General features: G+C 42.2%; 1 protein-coding gene and 1 pseudogene across 3 annotated transcripts in view; both read right to left on the reverse strand.

The window, feature by feature from the left end:
• Positions 1–26,500, reverse strand: part of ELF1 (E74 like ETS transcription factor 1) — a 235,828-nt gene that overhangs the window by 154,932 nt on the left and 54,396 nt on the right. The window contains exon 1 of one of the 2 annotated variants that reach the window (XM_082247606.1): positions 177–297. The exons of the other annotated variant lie outside the window; for it this stretch is intronic. The gene's annotated coding sequence lies outside the window, so the exon portion shown is untranslated. Of the gene's footprint in view, positions 1–176; positions 298–26,500 lie in introns of those variants that run through there. 2 annotated transcript variants of the gene reach the window in all.
• LOC309548177 (leucine-rich melanocyte differentiation-associated protein-like) overlaps positions 19,267–26,500 on the reverse strand; it is a 39,934-nt pseudogene continuing 32,700 nt past the window's right edge. Inside the window, exon 4 of the transcript in view lies at positions 19,267–19,876. The product of the transcript in view is annotated as a leucine-rich melanocyte differentiation-associated protein-like (transcript). The remainder of the gene's footprint in view (positions 19,877–26,500) is intronic.

The following is a 26,500-nucleotide window of genomic DNA, read 5'->3' on the forward strand; positions in this document are numbered from 1 at the left end:
CCTTCCCAGCATACAGACAACTACTTATAGACTCCTTACATTATGACTTTTAGCATTGTTATCCTGAGTTCTGACAGCAATGTAATACAAGGCAGCCCTTGTTTCATCACATGGAGATCGTTGTTTACCTGACATCTTTGCCTTTTCAAGGCTGACACTAAACAGACAGCACTTACCTTGACATTGATTTCTTTGTACCCTGAATGCATACGTTTCCAAAAGTCGCACAACAGAAAAGAGTTTTAAAAGGCAGCAGTGTTTAAAATGGCTACGATAGATTAGGGAAGTGGTATCTTTGCCTCAGCCTTATGAGTCATACATGAAACTGAGTGTTTGTGAAGAAGGGAACGCCCATGTTGCTTGGGGCCCAATTATCCTGCTAGGTCAAACATGCAAATGTGCAGGTAAGACAACACACAGTGCAGGATGGGAAGAGGAACGCCCTGCCCCACCTTAACCACTTACAGAGCAAAGTGCAGGAGCCAGGCAGATGGAAATACTAACAGAACAGAGTAGTGACATTGTGACTACAGCATTAGAAGGTTAGAAATGGAAAATGTGATTCTTCACAATACCAGTCAAGGCACATTCTGCAGCAAAAACAAAAAACAGACAAGCAATTGAGCAGCACTGGAAGGATTTTAGAACTCTGATGTGTTATAAGAAGGCAGCAGTCCAATGACCTGCATATATAAATTGATTTTATTATCTGATCATTTCAGCAAACAATCGCATAGAAAGAATTTCCCTACCAATCGATTAAGATATGATATAGATTGGATTCAAACAGACTGAGCTGATCAGCCAAGGCAGCAGCACTGAGATGTTTAGTTCATTAATTAATTTACATTTTAATCATTTGTTTCTGGGTTTCATGTGACAACACTGAAGAAATGACACTTTGCTACAATGTAAAGTAGTGAGTGTACAGCTTGTATCTTGTATAACAGTGTATATTTGCTGTCCCCTCAAAATAACTCAACACACAGCCTAAACCTAAACCGCTGGCAACAAAAGTGAGTACACCCCTAAGTAAAAATGTCCAAATTGGGCCTAATTAGCCATTTTCCCTCCCCCGTGTCATGTGACTTGTTAGTGTTACAAGGTCTCAGGTTTGTTAAATTCGGGGTTATCGCTCTCACTCTCGCATACTGGTCACTGGAAGTTCAACATGGCACCTTATGGCAAAGAACTCTCTGAAGATCTGAAAAAAAAATTGTTGCTCTACATAAAGACGGCCTAGGCTATAAGAAGTTTGCCAAGACCCTCAAACTGAGCTGCAGACGGTGGCCAAGACCATACAGAGGCTTAACAGGACAAGATCCACTCAGAACAGGCCTCGCCTTGGTCAACCAAAGAAGTTGAATGCACGTGCTCAGCGTCATATCCAGAGGTTGTCTTTGGGAAATATATGCAGGAGTGCTGTCAGCATTGCTGCAGAGGTTGAAGGGGAGGGGGGTCAGCCTGTCAGTGCTTAGACCATACGCTGAACACCGCATCAAATTGGTCTGCATGGCTGTCGTCCAAGAAGGAAGCCTCTTCTAAAGATGATGCACAAGAAAGCACGCAAACAGTTTGCTGAAGACAAGAAGACTAAGAACATGAATTATTGGAACCATGTCCTGTGGTCTGATGAGACCAAGATAAACTTATTTGGTTCAGACGGTGTCCAGCGTGTGTCATGGCAACCAGGTGAGAAGTACAAAGACAAGTGTGTCTTGCCTACAGTCAAGCATGGTGGTGGGAGTGTCATGGTCTGGGGCTGCATGAGTGCGGCCAGCACTGGGGAGCTACAGTTCATTGAGGAAACCATGAATGCCAACATGTACTGTGACATACTGAAACAGAGCATGAACCCCTCCATTCAGAGGCTGGGCCGCAGGACAGAATTCCAACATAATAACGACCCCAAACACACCTTCAAGACGACCACTTCTTTGCTAAAGAAGCTGAGGGTAAAGGTGATGGACTGGCCAAGCATGTCTCCAGACCTAAACCCTATTGAGCATCTGTGGGACATCCTCAAATGGAAGGTGGAGGAGCGGAAGGTCTCTAACTGCCACCAGCTCCGTGATGTCGTCATGGAGGAGTGGGAGAGGACTCCAGTGGCAACCTGTGAAGCTCTGGTGAACTCCATGCCCAAAAAGGTTAAGGCAGTACTGGAAACCAATGGTGGCCATACAAAATATTGAAACTTTGGGCCCAATTTGGTCATTCTCACTTAGGGTGTACTCAATTTTGTTTCCAGCGGTTTTAACATTAATGGCTGTGTTATTTTGAAGGGAAAGCAAATTTACACTGTTCTACATGCTGTACACTCACTACTTTACATTGTAGCAAAGTGTCATTTCTTCAGTGTTGTCATATGAAAAGATATAATAAAATATTTACAAAAAATGTGAGGGGTGTACTCACAGATACTGTACTAATCTTTACCCAGACTGAGAGCTATATTTTAGCGCATTGTCAACACAACCATATAGGGGTGACAAACATATATAGGGTGATATATCCCACCCGGAATCAAAGTGTTTTAAATTTATTTGCAATAACATTGCATAGGCAGAGTTAAGGTTGACTGACAATAGCTTTCACTCTGTTCACACTGTAAAGCTATCTGGAAGAGGTTCCGCCAATCACAGTATGTGTCAGACTCCTCTAGCCTGTGTCTATGGTGTATAGGTGCTGGGACTAACAAGGAGGTGAAGCCGCCATCAAACAACATCTTATATCTCGCCCCAACAGTGTTTAGCAATACTAGGACAGAGGAGGGGGAGTGAGGGGACTGTCATTTACCACTGTGTATAAGCTGACATGTGTGACTCTATATAGTCATGTGGGCTGCACAGAAAAAAAAAGAAGGAAATTTACAGCTAAAGCTGTCCATAAATGGATCAAAAACCCTGCAGGTTCAGCAGCAACCAGCTGAATTTCGATCCATGTATGGGCACTGGGGTTGTACAGAAGTTGATCTACCAGCTGACTACTGTACAACCGCCCTGTTTAAAATTTTCCTCTCGATCAACGCTGTAGGCAATAGCCTGCAACGCTGATCTGTGAAGCCTTCCCGCTACCAGAATACAATGATACAGCGGGAGGATTCCCCCACCCACCTCAAATGTGTGGATGGGGGAATCGGATTTGGTTTTTTTTTTTTTTTTTTTTGTTCAACCCGTTGGTTGAAAAAAAAAAAAAAAAAAAAAAACTGAGTCATCTATGGTCAGCTTTAGAAGAGAACTGAAACTTCAACATGCTCAGTAGATGTGGCAAAGACTTGTCTTCACAGCCTCAGGCTGCAGTGGGGTCACAGACAAGGAACAGTGAATAGCAGATCAACCAGGTTTTTTTTTGCAATCTACGGAAAAAGAATGCTCCTAGTGGCAAAGTCAGTATAAACACAATGTAATATAGCATGCATTGAGTTTATAATGATTTTGGTTTAATGACACTTTAAATGTACAACTAAATACTGAGTCAGTATCCAGTAGATTTTTTTTTTTCTTTAACACTTAGCAGTTTGAGAACAGTTGGTTCCTTCATGCAGTAGATTAAGCAAAGGAATCATACTCAAAAAAACTCCAAACAAAACCTTTTTCAGATTGGAAGAGCGTGGGTAGGGTTAGAACCTCTGTCTGACATTATCCCCATTATAAGGATTTCCCCTCACTTCCTTTGGTTGGAGTTGGGCTTTAATCATAAATAACGTCAAGTTCAAATATTTTTGTTTTTATGTGATCAAAATAACTTTTTTAACCAATGACACCACCAAGCTCTTAATTCACGCCCTGGTTATCTCTCGCCTCGACTATTGCAACTCCCTCCTCATTGGATTACCCTTACATAGATTATCCCCCCTTCAATCCATAATGAATACAGCTGCAAGACTTATCCACCTTACCAACCGTTCAGTGTCCTCCAACCCTCTCTGCCAATCCCTTCATTGGCTTCCACTCACCCAACGAATAAAATTCAAAGTGCTAACAACAGTTTACAAAGCCATCCACAACTCTGCCCCCAGCTACATCACTAACCTGATCTCAAAATATCAACCTAGCCGCTCTCTTCGGTCCTCCCAAGACCTCCTGCTCTCTAGCTCCCTTGTCACCTCTTCCCATGCTCGCCTCCAGGATTTCTCCAGAGCTTCTCCCATTCTTTGGAACTCTCTACCCCAATCTGTCCGACTGTCCCCTAATCTATCCATCTTTAGACGATCCCTGAAAACCCTTCTCTTTAAAGAAGCCTACCCGGCTACTAACTAATAACGCTGTTTCTCTTGCTCCATCAGCGCATCCCCCACAGCTATTGCCTTTTGTATCAATTGACCCTCCCTTTTAGATTGTAAGCTCTAACGAGCAGGGCCCTCTGATTCCTTTTGTTCCAAATTGTAGTGTAACTGTAATGTCTGCCCTCATTTTGTTAAGCGCTGCGCAAACTGTTGGCGCTATATAAATCCTGTATAATAATAATAATAATAACTAAAGCCACTAAAGGTTAGAGACCGGGGCATATAATGAAAGCAATGGGCCTTTGTCAAGAAAAAAAAGTGGGCACTTGGCATTGTTAAAAAAATAAAATGCGAAATGTAGGTGTGGTATAAATTAGCTAAATATTAAGCATGGCTTAAAGGGGGTGTGGTTTAATTGAGTCTGAGAGGACTTCCATTGTGCAGAATGTGGTAATGGTAAATAGGGAATGTACAGTGCGGAGTGTATGTCTAGGAGAGGGGTGTATGGCGGTGGGTAGTATGTGCAGGAGAGGAGTGCAGAGATTATGGCAGTGGTTGTATGTGCAGGAGAGGAGTATGTAGTGTATGGAGGTGGGTAGTATGTGCAGGAGAGGAGGTTGGAGTGTATGGCGGTGGGTAGTATGTGCAGGAGAGGAGTGCAAAGTATATGGTCTATGGATAGAACATGCAGGAGAGGAGTTTGGAGTGTATGGCGGTGGGTAGTATGTGCAGGAGAGGAGTGCAAAGTATATGGTCTATGGATAGAACATGCAGGAGAGGAGTTTGGAGTGTATGGCGGTGGGTAGTATGTGCAGGAGAGGAGTGCAAAGTATATGGTCTATGGATAGAACATGCAGGAGAGGAGTTTGGAGTGTATGGCGGTGGGTAGTATGTACTGGTGTCAGTAGGGCAGTGGAAGGTGTCAGTAGTTCTTTATTTTTATTAATTTTTTTATTATTATTCTTATTATTATTATTTTGCTTTTTCATTCTTTTCAAAATGCTTTTTGGGGCCAGTGGATGGTATTAGTAAGATAGCGGACGGTAGAGCAAAGGACAGTGTCAGAATTTTTTTATTTTTATTATTTTTTACAATTTTATTTTTTACATTTTATTTAGATTTTTTTTTTTTATCTTTTTTTTTAACAATGGGGGGGGGGGGGCAGTGTCAGTAGGGCAGTGGATGGTGTCAGTAGTTTTTTTTTTATTTTTTTACATTATTTTTATAATTTTCTTTTTTTTTTGTTTTTTCATAGCGCTTCTGGGGAAGGGGTGGTATAGGGAGTGGACAGTGTCAGTGAAGCAGTGGATGGGGTCATTAGTATTATTTTTATTTTTAAAATTTAATTTGTTTTTCTTTTTTTTTTTAAATGCTTTTGGGGGTAGTAGACAGTGTTAGTAGGGCGGCGGTTTTTCTTTTTTTTTTTTTTTTACAATGCTTTTGGGGGTAGTAGACAGTGTTAGTAGGGTGGCGGGGGGGGGGGGGTAACGGTATCGGTTTATTTTATATTATTTTTTAAAATGTTATTTATTTTTTTTTACATTTAATTTTTTTATATTCATTGCAATTTCTTTTATCAGCCCTGGTGGTGGGCTTTGGTTAGATATCTAAATAGACCTCTGACATCTCCTCTTTGAGACAGAGAAAGGGACCAATGAAACGGATTCCCTAGTGCCTTTCTCAGCAGCCTCAGCATTGAAAGTAAATGAACAGGACTTTACTATGCTCAATTACGAAAAGGCACAGAAGCGATCGCTCACTGTGTCCAATTCAGAAAAGGAAGGGGCTGGTGTCAGGAACCATAAACCAGGCAGAGACAGAAAATGCAGTTAAAAATCACACCTTTAATGTAATAGCAAAAATGCCACATATGAGGAAAGTAGTCAAAAACAGAAGCCAGGGTTTGGAAGCCAGAGTGGCTAATCAGACGAGCCGAAATCAAGAAGCCAGAAGTCAGCGTTGTCAGAAGTCAAAAATAAGGATCAGAAGTAAAGCCCCGTACACACGTACCGATTGTCGGCTGTAAAGATTCGGCCGACGACCGATCGGCCGATTGTAGGCTTGTTAGTATGATGCTTCCGACAGCCGACAGCGCATTTTCGGCCGAACAGAATCTGTCGTGCAAGCATTAAAATTTTTGTTGGCCAACACCAGAACGGCCGATTGTTCGCCAGTCAGTACAGATTTCGTCCGACAGACAGCAGATTTGCAAGACTGGGCATGCTCAGAAAAGAAAAAAGACAAGGAAAGTTAACCATCACATGACATCACTTCTGCAGTCGGCTGTTGTTGGCCGACAAAATTCGTGTGCAGTCTTTTGCACTTTTCAACAGACAAGACAGCCCTCGGACAAAAGACGGCCGATCGTTTGGCCGACGATCGCTACGTGTGTACGGGGCTTAAGAATAGACATCAGCCAGGTAAAGTCATACACAGGAACACAGCAGAGACACACTGGGGATGTGAAGGCACAGAGGGGAAGAACAAGGCAGTTAGAATAGAAAAAAGGGGCTGGCTGTAGGCTGGACTAATGAGGCAGGTAATGGTAACTAGGTGAGTCACTGTGGAAACAATGATGCCTGGTAATTAACCACTTGCCGACCAGTCGCCGCAATTATAGGTCGGCAGGTTCCCGCAAATCGCCACACCTGTATGGCGGTCCGCGGGAGCGATCCTGGGGGCGTGCGCCCACTTGCCGGCGGGGAAGCTGATCCAGGGGGGCGATTGCCGCCGGGCAACCGGGATCTCTTCCAGTGAAGAGAGAACGGCGGTCTGCTGTTGTAAACACAGCAGACCGTTGTCCTCACAGGAATCAATACAAAGCTCCTGTGTTCCTCCTTTTTAGGAACACAGGTCTCTGTATTGATTTCACAACCCCACTCCCCTCCCACAGTTAGAAAACATCCCCTAGGCTCACACGTAACCCTTTGATTGCCCCTGAGTTAACCCCTTCCCTGCCAGTGTCATTATTATAGTAACAGTGCATATTTTTAGCACTGATTACTGTAGTAGTGTCACTGGTCCCTCCAAAAGTGTCAAAAATGTCAGTTAGGTGTCCGATCTGTCCACCACAATGTCGCAGTCCTGCTAAAAATCGCTGATCGCCGCCATTACTGGTAAAAAAAAAAAAGACAAAAATCTTTACCCTAGTTTGTAGAAGCGATAACTTTTGGCAAACCAATCAAAAAACGCTTATTGGGGTTTTTACCAAAAATATGTAGCAGAATACAAATTGGCCTAAAATGATGAAAAAAATGTGATTTAAAATTTTTGGGGGGAATGTTATATAGCAGAAAGTATAAAATATTGTTTTTTTTTCCAGAATTGTTTATAGCGCAAAAAAAAAAAAAAACACACAGATGATCAAATACCACCAAAAAAAAGCTCTATTTGTGGGGGAAAAAAGGACATCAATTTTATTTGGGTACAGCGTCGGGAGATAAGCGTTTTGCCTCAAAAATGTGAGGATTCTTTTCGTCAGTCAAAATGAGGAGTGGCACAGTAGTACCCCTGAGGAGATGCCTCCATATTTTAAAAACTAAAATGATGGCTAACAATTCTCTGTCCCCAATCTCGTAATTGCATTCTGCAGGAGAAAAACACAGGGATGAATAGAGGTCTCAGAGGTAGGACATTGAGACAGGACAGTGCCTACTCCAGTCTCAGATGCATAAACCTCAAGAATGAAGGGGAACTTAGGATCAGGATGTGTCAGCACAGGAGCTGTAGTAAATCCGGGGTCCAAGTCTGTGGGTTGCCATCCTTCCTGGTCATATTAGTCAGGGGTTTGCTTAGAAAAGAGAAATTACAATTACATCTTCAATAATTGGCAAAGCCAAGAAAACATTATTGAGGACGTAGACCTACAGATCGAGGCCACTGTAAGACTGCAGATAATTTTTTTTTTAGGTCTAGGTCCATCAAAAATACCGCAGGAGAAATTACATAACCCAAAAATGTAACTTGTTCAGGATGGAACTCGCACTTTTCCCAACTTGCAATAAAGGTTATTTTCTCTCAACCCGTAGCACATGGGAGACATCTCTGATGGTTCTCTTGGGATTTCGAATATATGAGATTATTGAGGTAAACCACCACACATTGCTGCAGCACATCTCGGAGGAAATCGCTACCAATTTCCTGGAAAACTGTAGGAATGTTGCAAAGACCAAAGGGCATTACGAGGTATGTGTAGTGTCCGGTCCTAGTATTAAACATAGTCTTCCATACGTCGCCCTGCTCAAGATTGTATGCCCCTCTCAAATCAAGCTTAGTGAAGACCATTGCTCCCTTGAAGCGGTCAAATAATTTCATAATCCATGTGATCAGATAAGCATTCTTACCTGTAATGAGATTGAGATCCCTATAATCGATACAAGGTCTCAGTTCAGCACTCTTCTTTTTCATAAGGAAAAATCCATCACAGGCAGGAGACGAGAATTTGCGGATGAACCCCGGAAAAGTGAATCTGCAACATAGTCCTCCATGGCTTTATCCTCAGAGACAAAGGGTAAACCCGGCCACGAGAAGGAATTGCACCAGGTTGAAGGTCAACTGTGTAATAAGGCCAATGTGGCGGCAAAATATCAGCCTGACCTTTATTAAAGACATCACTGAATTCATGGTATTCCTCTGGCAATGAACTGTGAAGACGTACACATAACCTTAATCACTTCTGAAAACATGTATTAGTGCATTGTGGTGACCATGAGAGAACCTCAGCACTAAGCCAATCAAAGGAGGGATTGTGCCTCTGTAACCAAGGATAACAGACAACGACGTAATGAGAAATGACTTGAAATTGTATTCTCTCATGGTTAAGAGCCCCTAAAGCCATGGTCAACGGAGCGTTTCATGAGTCGCATGGGCATGCTGTAAAAGTCTCCTATCAATAGCCTCAATGGCACGTGGGGAGGCACATGACTGCAGCGGTATTAAGGGCTTTGACACAAAAGCACCATCTATGAACAAGCCTGCAGCTCCAGAATCAATTAGAGCCTGGGTATCGATGGAACACTCAGACCAGCAAAGGGTAACCGTAACTATAGGCTTATCCTTCAGAATAGCTGGGGAAGCAAAGATGCCACCTAAGGTCTGTCCCCTACATGACCTCAGGTGCAGGCTTTCCCGGAAAGGTTGGACAAGACTTTAATAAGTAACCTGCCTGGCCACAGTAAAGGCACAATTTTTCCCTCTTCCTAAAAGCCCTCACTTCAGCAGAGAATTGTGTGAAACCCAGCTGCATGGGCTCTACTTCACTGGAGGACTTGGGCCCAGGAGGCATGAAGGAGGGAGGCATGGGTGGGTATGCAAAGTTCGAAGCCAAACGTACAGGAAGCTTCCACAAGTGCTCCTTAAAGGAAGGTCTCTCTTAGAGAATGGCAACTCCTCAGGATTCTTATGTCTCAGGCTGCAATCTCATCTTTAATGTTATCGAAGAGACCATGAGAAAAAGCAGCCACAAGAGCCTCATTGTTCCAACCAACCTCTACTGCTAGAGTACGGAATTCAATGGCGTAGTCGGCAACATTTCTTGTACTCAGTTTAATGGACATTAGGCTTTTGGCAGCAGAAGTGGAGAGAGCAGGAATATCTAGTACCCTTTTAAAGGAGGACAAGTTTTTGCGTCTTCCACAGAGGGTTTGCCCAAGCCAAGGCTCTATCAGAAAGCAAAGAAATAATGAAGCCTACCTTGCTTCTGTCCATGGGAAATGTCTGAGGCAGCATCTCAATATTCCAACCTGATTGAGAAACCCTCTGCAGTAAGTTGGATTACCCCCAAATGCTTGGAAGCAGAGCAGAACAAATCATACCACTTACAGAGGTAGTATTTAGAGGCAGGTGCCTGCACAGAGACCAGAGCAGCAGCAAGGATGGCTTGCAACACTGGCTGTACCGGAGCAGCCACAGTGGGAGGATCCAGATGAGCAGTTCAAATCAGGAGCATCTGTACTGCTATGGCAAACTGATCCATGCAGTGGTCCTGCTCATTGAATCTGGAAAAAATATTACAACTAAGTCGATTGACTGCATCTTCTTAATTCATGGCCTTTGCGTAATGTTAGAAATCATGAACCAGGCAGAGGCAGAAAATGCAGCTGAAATCACACCTTTAATGTAACAGCAAAAATAACACAGATCAGGAACGTAGTCAAAAACAGAAGCCAGTATTTGTAAGCCAGAGCAGGTAATCAGACGAGCAGGAATCAGGAAGCCAGAAGTCAACGTTGTCAGAAGCCAAAAATCAGGATCAGGAATCAGAAGAGACGTCAGCCAGGCAAAGTCATACACAGGAATACAGCAGAGACACACTGGAGATGTTGACCACGCAAAGGCATGGAGGGAATGAAGCAAGGCAGTTTAAATAGCAAGAATAGACATCAGCCAGATAAAGTCATACATAGGAACACAGCAGAGACACACTGGAGATGTTGAAGGCACGGAGGGGAAGAAAAAAGGCAGTTTAAATAGCAAAAATGGGCTGGCTGTAGGCTGGACTAATGAGGCAGTTAATGGTAACCAGGCGAGTCACTGTGGAAATAATGAGTGCCTGTTAATTAACCGACAGCTGAGCAGCCTAGAGACCTGAGAAGAGAAATGCTAGAAATAGCAAAAGGCCAGCCCTGACAGCCAGTAAATGACATGTTTACCAGCTCTTTCCTCTGCTCTCCATCCTGACAGATCCCCCCCCAACAGCTGGCGGAAGAGGAGGGAAGCCGAAAGAGAACACAGGTGGGGGGGGAGGAAGGAGCACACGGGGGCCTGAGGAGGGCACAGTGAGGGGCACACAGGGGGATGATGGACGACGACAATCTCCCTGTATAGCTTTTTAGCTGACAGCCGTGGAAGAGAGGAGAAGAAGCGGCTGACATCTGAAAAGCTATACAGGGAGATCGGTGCTTGCAACTGCCCCCCCCCCCCCCTGCCGCTCCGATCATCCCAGACTGTCAACCAGGGATGATCATCCATGGCTGCAGTGTGGGTCCATGTTCAGTGAATGCCCTGCACCCATGGATGATACGCCACTGGTAAGGGACCTATTTACACTTATTCATTGCAGTAATGCACGCACACATACACACAATCAATGGTGTGCTGGTCATGGATGGCTTGGATTGAATTTGCCAAAACTCAAGCCATCAGCAGCTCTGTCAACACTATCTGTCTTAATAGAAGTCAACTGAAAAATTGAAGGAGCTAGGTGGAAAGTTGTTGGTCAAACAGTGACCGTGTCCGATCTGATGCAGCCACTTTTCGGGTATTCAAGTAGCTGTGGTTGTTGCAGCTGGCCAAATACAACAGCCAGCAGGAAAGATTCCTCCATGAATGCCTTTTTGTGTGGATGGTGAAATTTCCTCTCGATCAGCTCATAGGTTAGCTAATCATGTATGGCTCGCCTGAAGAAACAAGGGTCAGGTAAGATCTTTAATGCGTTAAAGTGAGTTGTCTGCCCATACAAAACAATTATGCAATGCTTAGTCTAAATGAGCCCTAAAGGGTACAGTAAGTGGGCTTTTGCGAATTTGTAATATACTGTACTTATGGGCAGCACAGGGGTTAGCACTTCTGCCTAGCAGCACAAGGTTCCGTGGGTTCCACAAGGCTCGTTTTTTTTTTTTTTTTTCCTGGGGTCCTCGGTTTTAATCCCAACCACAACACATGCCTGGAGTTTGCATGTTCTACCTGTGCCTGTATGGGTTTTGAAAGGGTACTCCGGTTTTCTCTCACACTCCAAAGACATGCTGGTAGGTCAGTTGGCTCCTGTCTAAATTAGCCCTAATATATGTATGAATGGGAGTTAGGGACCATAGATTGTAAGCTCCTTGAAGGCAGGGACTGATGTGAATGTACAATATATATATATATATATATATATATATATATATATATATATATATATATGTAAAGCGCTGCGTAAATTCATGGCGCTATATAAGTACCAGCAATAATAAATAAATATTTGATATGCCACTCCCCTATGATATTCATTGTGTGATCTGCGATCTGCTAGTGACGCAAAGCCTCTCTTCCCAACCCTGTACTTTGACCCTGTACATGCATAGCCTGAACTTTATTAACATAAATGGAAAGTCCATACAGAACTTGTCAACCTCTAGTGATGTGTTTTCTAGTTATGTAAATGTTTTTTTTTTTTTTTTTTTTTTTAATGTGTATGGCAGAATTTAGGTGCAGAACTAACGAGATACTTTTCAGCACTGGATAGATCATTCAGCAAAGTCTATCAGGAGACCTAAATTCTGGGTTACAGATATTACAAAAAATAATAGGAGGGGGGAGGGGGGGGAGCAGAATTAGGTTGTAACCTTTAAATGTCTTTATCCTACATTTTAGCATGTGTCTAGATCAGCCTTTCTCAACCAAGGTTCTGTGCCACCTTAGGGTTCCTCAAGCAGCTTCTGCCTCCCAGGAAAACTATGATCTTTCAGGTATCTGTATGATGTAGCCTGCGGCCTCAAACAAGGGAAGAGCATGCCCATGCTCTAGGATGGCGGATCAGCAAGGTTCCTGACCCTCTATCCCAGAGCATTAGAGTGCATGAAGCTGGCACCAGCGGCGGAAAAGGCAGTTGGCCATGAAGGGAGCAGGAGCCACATAAGCTGATGCTTCCCCTGTAACACCAGCTCCTGTGCAGCGGACTTCTATTAGTTCTTGCGGGTTCTGTGCGCTTTCAGAAAGTGCATCACACACACAAAAGATGTAATAGAAGTCTATGTCTCAGTGCTGCTAACCCGCATGAAAGCAGCAGTTGCACTGCACTGTACCCGCGGTGTGGGTAAACCACTAGGGATGATCGAACTTTTCAAAAGTTCGGTTCGACCAGAACACCCGAACTACCCGAAAGTTCGGCCCGGATTTCAGAACCCCATTGAAATCAATGGGACCCGAACTTCGGTAATCAAAAAACACAATTTTGAAGCCCTAAAACCCAATAAATGCCCCTTAAAAGTGCCTAGGGTTCTGGGTCATGCACCAGGGGCTATTTTTCACACAAAAAAACAGTTCCTAAAAATTGTCATTTTTGATAGAGAGCCATTATTGGAATTTCGAACAGTCAATGTTCGGGTCGAACCGATGGTCGACCCGAACCGTTCGATCATCCCTATAAACCACAGCACATCAGTGTGACAGCAGTCTTATAGCAAGTCTTATAGTAAGGGCACTTTTACATTTGTGGCTTGGGGGGGGGGGGAGAAGTAAAATCCCATAGGTCATTGTGGCTCAAGACTGGTTACAAAATTGCTTATGTGGCCCTCGCTCTTCAAAAGGTTGAGCACCCCTGCTCTACCATGACACCATCAGCGTTAAGCTGGCCATACAATAGTACAACTTAATTTGAGAGTTTTCATATTCAGAACATTTATTTGATTTTCTAATTGGGGTCAAATCGATGAGAAAATTTGAAAAAGCAGCATAGAAAATTTTTCTCAAAAAAATTATTTCAAATGGCGTATGTAGTGTTCATTCCAGAAATTCCATTTATTTCAATATTGAGCGTTACAAGCAAATGTAAAATTTGGCATACAGTAATTTAAAATGACATTCGCCAATTCTCTGTTGGTATTATCAAAAGCATGAACTGACAAGATCTTTCATACAAACGCTCATTCAAAAATCTACCAGTACATGGCCAGATTTGCAATGCCCTTTCCAGTTAACATCAATATGAAGGAGCACTACAACTTTTATTGCCTGAGTTTCTTTTCTGGCTGTTGTTTTTTTTGTTTCATTATTATTACGGAAACAATTGTTGTTACATAGAGCAGATCTGGGTGTCCACACCACATTCCTTATTATTCCTTACTGTTCACGCTAATGTCTTATGAGCTGTAGATAAAATAATTATTAGTGGTGGTTACCTGAGACCTGAAAGGTATGCAGACCATACATGGGTCGAATTCCAAACAAATTTTCGTTTGAAAATCAGAAATTTCGTGCATTTTGTAATCTGATGGTGCTACCATTGATTTTAAAATTTGACCAGACAAGCCTTCAATTTCACCTCATGTTGCTACAGAAAAAAATTGTGGCCGGGAATCGTCTTTTCTTTCCAGGTCACAGCTCATGCACATTTCTTTGTCAATTATGTTTTTTGCAAAATTCTCCCATCATGGATTAGAAATTAATTTGTTTTTCAAAAAATTTCCAACATGCCTGATCACTCAAAATCGATGGCTGCATGAAAATTGACCGTTGCTGCTTCCCACTAATGGTGCGAAATTCGAACGAAAATTCATAATTACGATTTTTGAAAGAAAATTTGTTTGAAATTCAACCCATGTATGGCTGGCTTTATTTTACATGATCCTCCTTCTAAACAAGCTTAAGAAAAGCTCCTCTAGAGCAGGCTGCAACTTTCTAAAAGCTACAAAACTTACATAGAATAGAGATTTTTTTCAGGGTATAGGGTCTGCCACCCTTCTGTCAATCTCTCTACTAGCTTCTGACTGCCCAAGAAAAAAATTCAAAATACTAACAATGTACAAAGCAACATCACCAATCTTGTCTAACTAAATCACCCAAACCATCCTATCCGCTCCTCCCAAGACCTCCTGCTCTCTAGCAACCTGGTCTCCTCCTCCTATGCTCACCTCCAGGACTTCTCCAGAGCGGCTTCCATCCTCTGGTACTCTCTCTACCCCAATCAACATGGTTTTCTCCTACTCTGTCCACTTGTACAAGATCCCTGAAAACTCATCTCTTGGTAAGCCTAGCCTGCCTTCAGCTAACAAAACATCTTATTTCTCCCATCAGCTCATCCCTCACTGTTGTTACCTTTTTGTTTCACCTGCCTTTCCCTATTAGATTGTAAGCTCTCTGAAGCAGGGCCCTCCTAGCACACTTGAATTGCATTAATACTTTACAGTCTCCCTTTGTATTGTAAAGCACTGCATAAACTGTTGGCTCTAAATAAATCCTGTATAATCATATTATGTGGAAACTCTGACCTCTCCAGACTCCATGACAAATGACATCTCCAGATGCAGTCAAGAGCATCTAACCTTCCATGTCTCATGTTCGGTGAGGCCACTGATCACAGAAATGGTTCAATAGGGAGGCAAGAGAAAGATTTACATTTACATATATGAGTGCCTTAGGTTTTAGAGGGCTTGTGAAAGTGTTTGAAGGATTCATTCCTTTGGATTTGATTCTGCTGCTTTTAGAAAGTTAGAAAGAGGAAATCTTGACTACATATAAACCTTTCAACATTTCGAATGGAAACACTGTTTTAATGTAATTTTTTTCTCTGTTTTTGGAGGATGGGAAGGCTACTAACACAAAATGTAGAATATCCTCCACCACCCAAAACTATTTGGCATATGTGCCAACCCTGCTTTAAGATTACTGGGAATCACCCTCTATCTGTGTCCACACCCATCACTGGCAGTTAGGACAGGTTGAGGCTAAGTGCCCACACATACCATCTTGTCCGTTTTTTTTTTTTATGTTGAATGTTACACAAGATGGGGGCGCACACACTTATTTATATATTAATGGAAACCTGTATAGAGGGAATTTTTTTATAGGCTGCCATTAGTGACCTCCTCCTGAAGATGGCAGACAATTATTCTCAGACATCTATACTTTTCATGGACCAACCCAGAACAAGTACAAAACCAGTGAAGTCCGACCAAAGTCAGGGTCCTAATATGATTATGTGGTCCAGGTCAATAAAAATGAAGTTGAACTGACCAAAATGTTTCAAGGGTAACGATGTTTAAGTGCAGAAAGTCTGCAAGGGCTCATTTAGACAAGTATAGGGATCAGTATATCTTGCAGAGGGATGTGTTTATCCACCCAAGAGGCACAAGTGGTCCAGACAGCTGGTTAAAATCAATAACAGGCTGACAGCTGCACAGATCTTTGCGCACATCACAGTGTACATCTGTGTGGGATGGATGCGCAATTCTAAACACAGTCTGTCCTGCACGGATATACACCCAGGGATATGCCTGGAGATTAGTGAAGATCTGTGCAGTCTTCTGCCTATCATTGAGTTTTTAACAAGCTAACCGCATGCAGCTGTATGGACTACCTGCCTCCTGGGCGAATGAACACAGCCCTCTGTGTGGGTGTACTGATCTGTGCACCCATGTGAATAAACCCTTAGTCTTAAAAATTATGATCATGATAAAAAAATATGGTGGCTGCCGCTGCTAACCTTCTTTTGAAAATTCTAGCTGCCTGGCTGTGTTTGGCTTTTATACTTTTGAGTCACATACTCAAAACAAACATACTGTAAATATGCCAGAATTTCTTATCTTTAGTTCAGAGACTCAGAAAGCACTGATGCCAACACAATGCCATGACTCTTAACACCTTCCCGCCCAGCCATCATTCTGCTATAGGTGGCTTTCCCATCTTGACTGGATGTCGTAGGAAGTCCTTTCAGAAGGTGCCGCACAACTACGCCATCTGTCACGGGCTGTGTTCACTGGACACAGCCGATGAGTGAATAGTGTACCATCTCACTTATCAGTACCATTTGACCACTGTGACCAATAACAGTAGGTCATATGACAGTTGTACTGTAAGGTAAACCTGATTTCTATCACCAAAATGCCAGTGCAGATTCATGCTCCTGCACATTGCACACGTGCTATTATTGAGCAAAAGACCAATGTCACTTATATTAGTGCCAGTTCATTGCGCAAATATTTGTGCACATGCGCAAATTTGTATGTGATTGCGAACACGCGTGCTCACACCAATTAGCACTTGGCGTCCAGTGGCCTATTTAAACTGCTCTATCACTGTAAACAGTTGCTGAATGGTCTTTGGCTGGTTCCTGTGTTCCCAAGACCTGATCTGCTGTACCTGCTTACTCGTGTATGACCCGGCTTGCCTTTGGGCTTTGCCTCTGCTTGTGCTCTAGCTCTGTTGCCTACTAAGCTGACCTTGGCTTGTTTACTAGATCTGATCTGCCTGCTGACTTTGTATCTCATTGCCCGGCTGGTAACGATCTTGGCCTATCTCCTGGGCTTGCTTTGCCTGCTGATTCGGTGCCTCACTGCCCGGTTGCCACTGACTGATGCTCATCTCCTGGTTCTGCTTCTGTCTCACGCTCTGCTGCCAAGCTGCTCCTGCATCCTGTTCCAAGGACTGCGACTACCAACACCTAGAGAGTGGACATCACCAGCTAGCTGCTACGGCACTCGTGCCAATCCCTGCCTTTACACTCTGTCCTCACCTTCAGGAGTGTTAGGCGGGAGGTGCAAGAGAGGCCTCCACAATATCCCAGTCTTCACCAAGTACGTGATATGTACACAATGGATGGCTTCCTTTCAAGCCAACCATTGTGTACAATTGTGTTGCTAGCTGTGATTGGTCAATCTGATCACATGGTACACACAGGCCCAATCACAGCCAAGCTGTACCATGTGATTAGACTTGACCAATCACAACTAAACAAACTGAATGAATCAGTTTCATTCAGTAAAATAATTGCTTATAGCAATGTAATTCACTGCTATAAGCAAAAATAAAAACAAAAATCCTAATCACTTCCCCAGAGTAGGACAATGTTAAATAACATAAATAAAAGAAAGAAATCAATGTAATAAAAAAAAAAAAATATATATATATATATATATATATATATATATATATACACTGTATATATATATATATATATAATTTTTTTTTTTAATATTTATTTTTATTGTACTGTCACCAATCAATGTCCCTGATCCCCACCACACCAGTTATATGATGATGCTGTAATGCACTGGTGACAGTTTGTAAAAAAATTAAAGTGAACAAATTTTTTTTTCCAAAAAATGACAAAAAAATTAAACTTAAAAAACCTGCCATGCCTCTTACTTTTTACTTTTACTTTTTTTTTTACTTTTTAGGGCCTCAAAAAATGACATAGGCCATCAGTACATCAGGATTGATCAATTTTCAGATATATACCATAGCTTATGGACTCTATAACTTTCCTACAGACTACAAAATATACACGAGTTTGGATCATTTTCACCAAAGAAATGTAGCAGAATACATTTTGGGCTAAATTTATGAAGAAAAATGATTTGCAAAATGTTATAACAGAAACAAAGAAAAACTATTTTTTTTCAATATGTTCAGCATGTTAGCAAAAAATAAAAAACACAGTGGTAAATACCACCAAAAAGAAAGCTCTAGTAGTGTGAACAATATGATAAAAATTCAGTTTGGGTACAATGTTGCATAACAGTGCCATTGTCATGCAAAGTGTCACAGCGCTAAAAGCTGAAAATTGTCCTGGGCAGGAAGGGGGTAAAAGTGCCTGGTATTGAAGTGGTTAAAGGAGAAGTTAGCAATGGCAGCCCCAAATTTTCTCATGACAGTCATAAAATATACCCCTGTGGATCCTAGGTTCATGCTGTAAATGGTTAAAATGAGGAAAATCCACGCTATAATATTAAACGAATCCAAATGAAAGTTGCCAGCAAAATCTAAAATTGACAATTGGTAAAAAAATATAAAAAAAAAATCATATGCGGGGCTTGGGGTAGTGGAGCAAACAACCATCAGCTTCTACCATAAAGAGTGATTCAAACTGCTTACCAGATAGAAAAAAGTATTGGGCCTGTCATCAAATCTGTTGCAGTATCCTGGATAATCCAAACATCAGTAAATCCACTCGGTTAGAAGGGAAAAGGATAATAGGATTCAAGAATAAACCAAAAAAAAAAACTTTCATAGTGTAGTATATTGATTTGATGTTAAAATATAAAAAAAGGTGTATGTATAATATCCTATTGACAGGTAAACCTAGCCAAAGAAATGCATACAAAGACTCAAAATGAAGTCCCAGTGCAATAGTCCATAAACAAAGAATCCTCCGGAGTGTCAAACATGTAACATAGGTTGAAACAGTCCATCAAAATGAACCGGGTGAGTCAATCCTTCATGCTTGATATGTAGACACTTATATATGCATGCACCATCACCGCACCACTGTGGCCCCCGTTGGTAATGCCCACATACCTAAAGGAGATAAATACTGCGCCAGGTAATTAAGGCCATCAATCCAACTAGCCACAGCAGACCACAGATCCCTTTGCTCCCGATGGATCCTCCTGAAGACCCTCAGTCTTATTTTCCTTGGGCTTCCCCACTCTCATGAATGCTCCTCTGGATCCTGCCACTTCACGCTCCTTGTCTGTCACTTTCCTGGTATCGAAAATCTTTAGATAAGGAAGTTTGTTCAGGACAAAGTACCTGTATGGCTGATAGTCATCTTCATCTTTCTCTTTGTTAACAAGTTCATTCGGACAAGCCTGATTACCAAGCAAGCTCAGGTACTCTAAGGTTGGGGCAGACACAGTCAGTGAGTCCAGAAAATGGTCCAGCTCTGTCAGCTGATTCTTATTAGCAGTCAATGTGTGTAGGAATGGAAGTAAAGGGAAGCCAACATGATTTCACAGCAGGTTGTTATCCAGTATTAGCTCTTCCAGACAAATGAAACCCTCCAATCCATCCAAAGATTGTAATAAGTTAAAGCTCAGATCCAGCCGCTTTGTAAAATGACCATATTTGCAAGCAAGAAATCTTGGAATTTCTTCACAATCTTTTCCAATGCACAGTGCCTTTGCGAAAGTATTCGGCCCCCTTGAACTTTGCGACCTTTTGCCACATTTCAGGCTTCAAACATAAAGTTATAAAACTGTAATTTTTTGTGAAGAATCAACAAGTGGGACACAATCATGAAGTGGAACGAAATTTATTGGATATTTCAAACTTTAACAAATAAAAAACTGAAAAATTGGGCGTGCAAAATTATTCAGCCCCCTTAAGTTTTTTTTTAAATCCAAAAGGTGTTTATTAAAAACAACAGAAAGGAAAAAAAACAGAGAAGGGAAGGGAACAGGTGAAAACATACACAGCAATGACAATCCGGTACATACATTCATGTTGAAAAATACCGCACCCTCGCAGGGGTCACATCTCTTGGTGAGAAGAAACAGCATGGAGCAATATAAAAACAGGAATAATCACAGTAGTGTTAAGATAATAGAGAAGGCCGAACCCACTTAGGCCGATATAAACATAAACCAAAGCAGCAACGTATCAGGATAGACAGGGTTCGGCATAAGCGCAGGAAGAAACCTCCCCACATCAGCAGTGTGAAAGTGACACCCCCCGAAAGCACTATACCTATGTGGCCATCATACCCATGTCAGAATCCCAGGGATAGAGAGATACCGGGAACAGGTCTCCACCATAGCAAAGGAACGGAGGAGCCCAGCTCCCAGAAGGGCATCAAGAAGGAGGGGGAGGAGAAGGAATGGGTGGAACAGAGAGAAGGAGAAAAAGAGAGGGGAATACAAAAAGGGAAGAAAGAGGAAGAAAGGGAAAATAGGAGTTCAGGTGAGAAAGACCCCATTACAGCTAGGATGTCTACCAACAAACTAAGCCTGCAGAATACGATACATAAGCAGCTGTGCAGGTGCTAGTCCAGGGCAATCTAACCAATCCTGCCAGATTTTATAAAACTTTGTGGCTGCATTACGATGGCGATACGCTAACTGTTCCCTTAGCAGAATATAATTGACTCGTGCCACCCACTGTGCAAATGTAGGAATCGTTGGACTCATCCAATAGTTAGCAATCAGTTTCCTGGCCAAGTATAATAGCCTATGCACCATGACATATGCACCAGGGGTAAACGGCTCTGGGTCTAGTATGCCCAACAGACACACCAGAGGGTCAACCGATATAGGAGCATGGGCAACTAGCCCCCTTAGGTTAATACTTTGTAGCGCCACCTTTTGCTGCGATTACAGCTGTAAGTCACTTGGGGTATGTCTCTATCAGTTTTGCACATCGAGAAACTGAAATTTTTGCCCATTCCTGGATGGAGAGCGTTTGTGAACAGCAGTTTTCAGTTCTTTCCACAGATTCTCAATTGGATTCAGGTCTGGACTTTGACTTGGCCATTCTAACACCTGGATATGTTTATTTGTGAACCATTCCATTGTAAATTTTGCTTTATGTTTTGGATCATTGTCTTGTTGGAAGACAAATCTCCGTCCCAGTCTCAGGTCTTTTGCAGACTCCATCAGGTTTTCTTCCACATTGGCTGTATTTGGCTCCATCCATCTTCCCATCAATTTTAACCATCTTCCCTGCTGAAGAAAAGCAGGCCCAAACCATGATGCTGTAATAAAGGCCAGATTTGTGCAGTATACAACTGATTGTTGTCCTATGGACAGAGTCTCCCACCTCAGCTGTAGATCTCTGAAGTTCATCCAGAGTGATCATGGGCCTCTTGGCTGCATCTCTGATCTCCTTGTATGAGCTGAAAGTTTAGAGGGACGGCCAGGTCTTCGTAGATTTGCAGTGGTCTGATACTCCTTCCATTTCAATATTGTCGCTTGCACAAATCTTTTTGTATCCAAATCTGGCTTTAAACTTCTCCACAACAGTATCTCGCACCTGCCTGGTGTGTTCCTTGTTCTTCATGATGCTCTCTGCGCTTTAAACGGACCTCTGAGACTATCACAGTGCAGGTGCATTTATACGGAGACTTTATTACACACAGGTGGATTCTATTTATCATCATTAGTCATTTAGGTCAACATTGGATCATTCAGAGATCCTCACTGAACTTCTGGAGAGAGTTTGCTGCACTGAAAGTAAAGGGGCTGAATAATTTTGCATGCCCAATTTTTCAGTTTTTTATTTGTTAACAAAGTTTGAAATATCAAATAAATTTCGTTCCACTTCATGATTGTGTCCCACTTGTTGTTGATTCTTCACAAAAAAATGACAGTTTTATATCTTTATGTTTGAAGCCTGAAATGTGGCAAAAGGTCGCAAAGTTCAAGGGGGCTGAATACTTTCACAAGGCACTGTACGACACCTGGTCGCCGGCCACCGTCTCCCCTCCGTGCTCTTAGAGTAGCCAGTGAACTAGCATTTTCAGAAGCGAAGATCAGCAACAGTAGCCTACTTCTTTCTCTCAACACAAGTTTCCTTTAGGGTCCATGCACACTGGCTTAAAGCCCATGTTCACATTGGGCTGTCATGTCAAATCGCATGCCAAATCAGAGCCAATTGCCGGCAATGGCACTGTCCGAACCCAGGTGCGGCGTCGCGCCAATTCCCAAAAGTAGTTTCTGCACTACTTTTGATGACTTCAGAGGGATTTTGCCTGTAGAAGCAGCTCAATATTATCCTATGTGTCCATGCATATTAGGATGATAATAGGCATATTTTTTGCTCAACTTTTAGGGCTCATGTACACAGGGCAGTTGAAAACTTCTTCTGAACGCTGGAAACGGACAGCTGGAAACCGACGGTGAAAAACGTCTGTTTTACAGCTTTTACATACTGAGTTTAGGCGAGTTTAGCAGCAGTTATTAGCATTTGAGGTTAGCATTTTTTAAAAGATAACCTCAGGAGACCCTCCTAAATGGCCACAATGGATGAAAAACAAGTAAAAGATGAACTAATTTCAGCCATTCTGTGAGAGAAGAGAGAGCAGCAGTAGAGAGAAGTGTGCTTGTGGATAGCAGTCTTTGTGTTTTCACTATGGATCCCATCATAAGTAAGTGTAAGGAAATGCTCCTGATGTTGCTAAGGCGCTGAAGACATAGAAAATTGCGTGAGAGTTAATCGCTACTGGACTGTGTTTTTTTTAACCTTTTTAGTTTGTTCAAATATGATCAGAAATGTTTTCTCCTTTAAAAACGCTTATAAACGCAAATGTGCCCAAGCACAGGTTACTGCGTTTACAAGCATTTGGCGTTTGAAGTGCCGGTAAACTACAGTCCTGAAAGCAATTCTTCTGCGTTCAAAAAAATGCCAGTAACCTCAACTGCCTCTAAACTACTATAAACGACTGAGTGTACATGTACAGATAACAGAGGAGAGTTTAGGGGCTGCTGAAAAAAAAAATGCCCAACTGCTCCTAAACATCCGTTTAGCAACTGTTATGTACATGAGGCCTTAGAGGCAGGAAGAAAAAACCCTTCTGGTTTGCGTTTCTCATTGGAGCTTTCTGGCAGGTAAAAAAAAACTCTCCTAAACTCATCCAAACTAGGTCCAAAAAACGCTTTATATGGGCATTTATTCTGCCAAGGGAACAGACGTTTTTTTTAAGCACAGTGTGCATGAAGCCTTAATATATAAGAATTGTGGCCCTTCTCAAATTGACCTAAAGTTCTTTTTATTTTGCCTGAAGAAATGTAAGCCAGTGTTGAGCAGAACTCTTCTGTAATGCACTGGAAAGGAAGGGGCTTCTTTACAGTGGTAACTTCAGCATATAGCTGTTCTGGAACAGTCACTTCCCTTCTTGTGGTAGATCAAGCAAACGAAACAAACTCACAGATAAACCAGACAGGAAGAACGTGTTAAAGGGGGTAAGCAACAAGAAATATAGCTACACAGAAAATACAAAAGTCTGCTTTCAAATCACCAGAAAAAGGGAATATATATATATATATATATATATATATATATATATAGATATTAGATTATATTATTGTAGCACTACTCCCTTGGGAGCTGCTGGTTATGGGTTCCCCTGGGTTACTACTAGCAACAACATGACAGTTCAACATTCTCCAAGTGTTTTTAGCTCAGTCAGGAAACAGTCCAGTAGCTTTGGTTTTTGTGTTATTATTGAGAACTTGGATGCAAGAAGGGAATGAGTGGGATATTCCAACTTGTATAACTATGCACAATTAGATGGGATGACTGATTAACGCTGAATAGCACTGTATAACGCTAGTCACGGCTAGGCCGCTGCTTCACCTTGTCATAAGTGGTGAAGTAGAATTGACTGAACTTCCTGAGGTAAACTGTACTGTACTGCAGAACAATCTTCAGGGCCCTTCCTGGCACCCCCTTTGTTCCTATTCTTCAGTGTCAACTACACAGCACCCCCTTCACGGTTACACTTCCTGAGTGAGCTAGCTCCTTGATCCCCCTGACTTCTCTGGAGTGGTCCTCTCTCGTAGGCAGACCCTGTGGCAAATCCCCCCAGTACTCAAGACACTGTTTTCCCTGACAGACTCTGCCACCAGCTCCACTGTCAGCACTCTAGATCCTCTGCAGCTCAGTTCCACACCTGGTTTACTAGGCTGACTGCCTAAGACCACCTTCCTCACACCTGCAGGAGGGGAGACAGCCGTCCACCTCCTCCTGGGATTCTGCTTCCCGCAAAAGACACCCTGTCACATGTCCCCTGTGTATTTGTGATCAATCCCAGGATGCATTGCAGGAATGCCCTCCCACTGGGACTGCCATAAAACATGGTGTCACTGGCTAGGTTTCCTCCACTGTCCAACAAGCTCCGTCATTAGATACAGTGGGGACAATCCCTCAGACCCAGCGAATCACACCTGGAAACATGTGACAGGCAAACTAATAGATCAGGCTCCCCTGATAAGCAGCAGGAGCAACAGATGTTTTTACCTAGCACCTACCTAACTAGAAGGGTGCTACATCATAATATATTATATTAACAAACATAACAATATAAATCAGAACACCTTATAGTTTTGCAACATTTTTTTAACTATTTTATATTTCTTATTGTTTAAATAGAATATTTGTTATTCAAATAAAATAGATTGCAAGATTTTGCAGAACATTATCAGTTATTTCTAAAGAGATATTAGAGTAAAGTTAGCTGCCTGTATATATTTTTTTCTTTCAGCAAAGCAGCTAAAATTGGCCTGGTAAAGTATGAAAAAGTAGCCTCGGGCTCTAGCTGCTGGCTGGAAACCATAAATATAAAATATTCATATACAATAATAACAATATAACTGAAAAATGCAAAACATATTTATGAGTGATGATCATTACATATAAAAAAATATAAGTACTTTGACCTTGGATCTTGGATCTAAATGGAAGTTTAAGTGTCCATTCACACTAGTCCGACTTGTCAGGCGACTTGGTCAGCCTGACAAGTCACGCACTGTCGCAGTCCATTGACTGCTACAGGAGCCGTTCTAATAGGAGCGACACAAGTCGCTCCGACTTAGAAAAAGGGTCCTGTACTACTTCAGGGCGACCTGGAGCGACTTGCATAGACATTCATTTTATGAAGTCCGTGCAAGTCGCGTTGCACGCGACTTCACAGGTCGCCCCCTAAGTCGGAGCGACCTAGTGTGAACCGTGCCTTACACATGTGCGAAAGCAGTAAAGCTCCGTTCACACTCACATGTGACTTTGGACACCTGTTCCAATCTATGCAACTTAAAGTCACAGCGACTTTGAAAAGGCCCCTGCACTGCTTTGATGCACCTTTCTTGCAACGCAAGTGCCAAAGAGTGTAAACTTGCATAAAAATCACACTCCAAAATCACACTTGGAGATGCATTAATGTGAACCGAGCTCCCTGGGGACTGCCCAAAATGGATAAGGGAGGAGCAGGTGGGAATAGGACTAAGGCGGGGGGGGGGGGGATTTGGTAAAGAATATTTATAAGAAAGCACAGATATAATTGATCCTCCAATCATGGCCCGCTGTCCATATGCAACATTTAAAAATTTAAAGTAAAACAAAAAAATGTCCCTTTGATCCAGTAATCTTTTCAGTTACAACATTAATCAAACTGGTAATTTCAGAATAAAGCTTACTGCGATCTTCCGTCAAACAAATATTTGCCTGAAGGGACTGCTGGTCCTTCGCTTGCTAGAATTAATTTAACACGCAACGTACTTTCTATCAGCCATATGTAGACACCTACATAAGGCAAAGTGTTTGTGCAAGATGCATGCACTCTACTCCTTTCACTTCTGCTTTGTTGGAAACATTCAAATCCAGAGGAAAGCCATCTCATGTTACAGTTCGCAGTTTGCCATCATAAAGCAAAAGTCAGTTTAGATGCTATATTGACAATTTTATTTTTATTAAAAACACATATTTTAAATATCAAATGAATCAATATGCAGGTTGGATTTGTCTGAGCGAGGCCTTGTCCTCCATCGGAATTTGTAATTATTCTACTCTGTGACCTGTGATACAAAGCACGACTCCTTCATTTTGTGAGTTCATCAGGCTCATCTTCGGAGTACTAAACCTGTGTTTTATTTCACAGATTAATTGTCCCCAAAACAAGCAGCCATCTACGGGTGTGTGCTAAGCTGCATGTCTCGTGTCCCAGCCTGGTAGTGTCAAGGTAGCAAATCATTTTAATATATTTAAGGCTTGTGTACAATACGTTGTTCAGATCTGTAATCAGCAGTATTGTACAGTATGCCATGGGCCCAATCACTCAGCTCTGTTTTGGATCACAGCATTTAAATATGT

This window comes from Pelophylax lessonae, assembly GCF_965119305.1.
Source record: "Pelophylax lessonae genome assembly, chromosome: 2".
NCBI classification, from domain to species: Eukaryota; Metazoa; Chordata; class Amphibia; order Anura; family Ranidae; genus Pelophylax; species Pelophylax lessonae.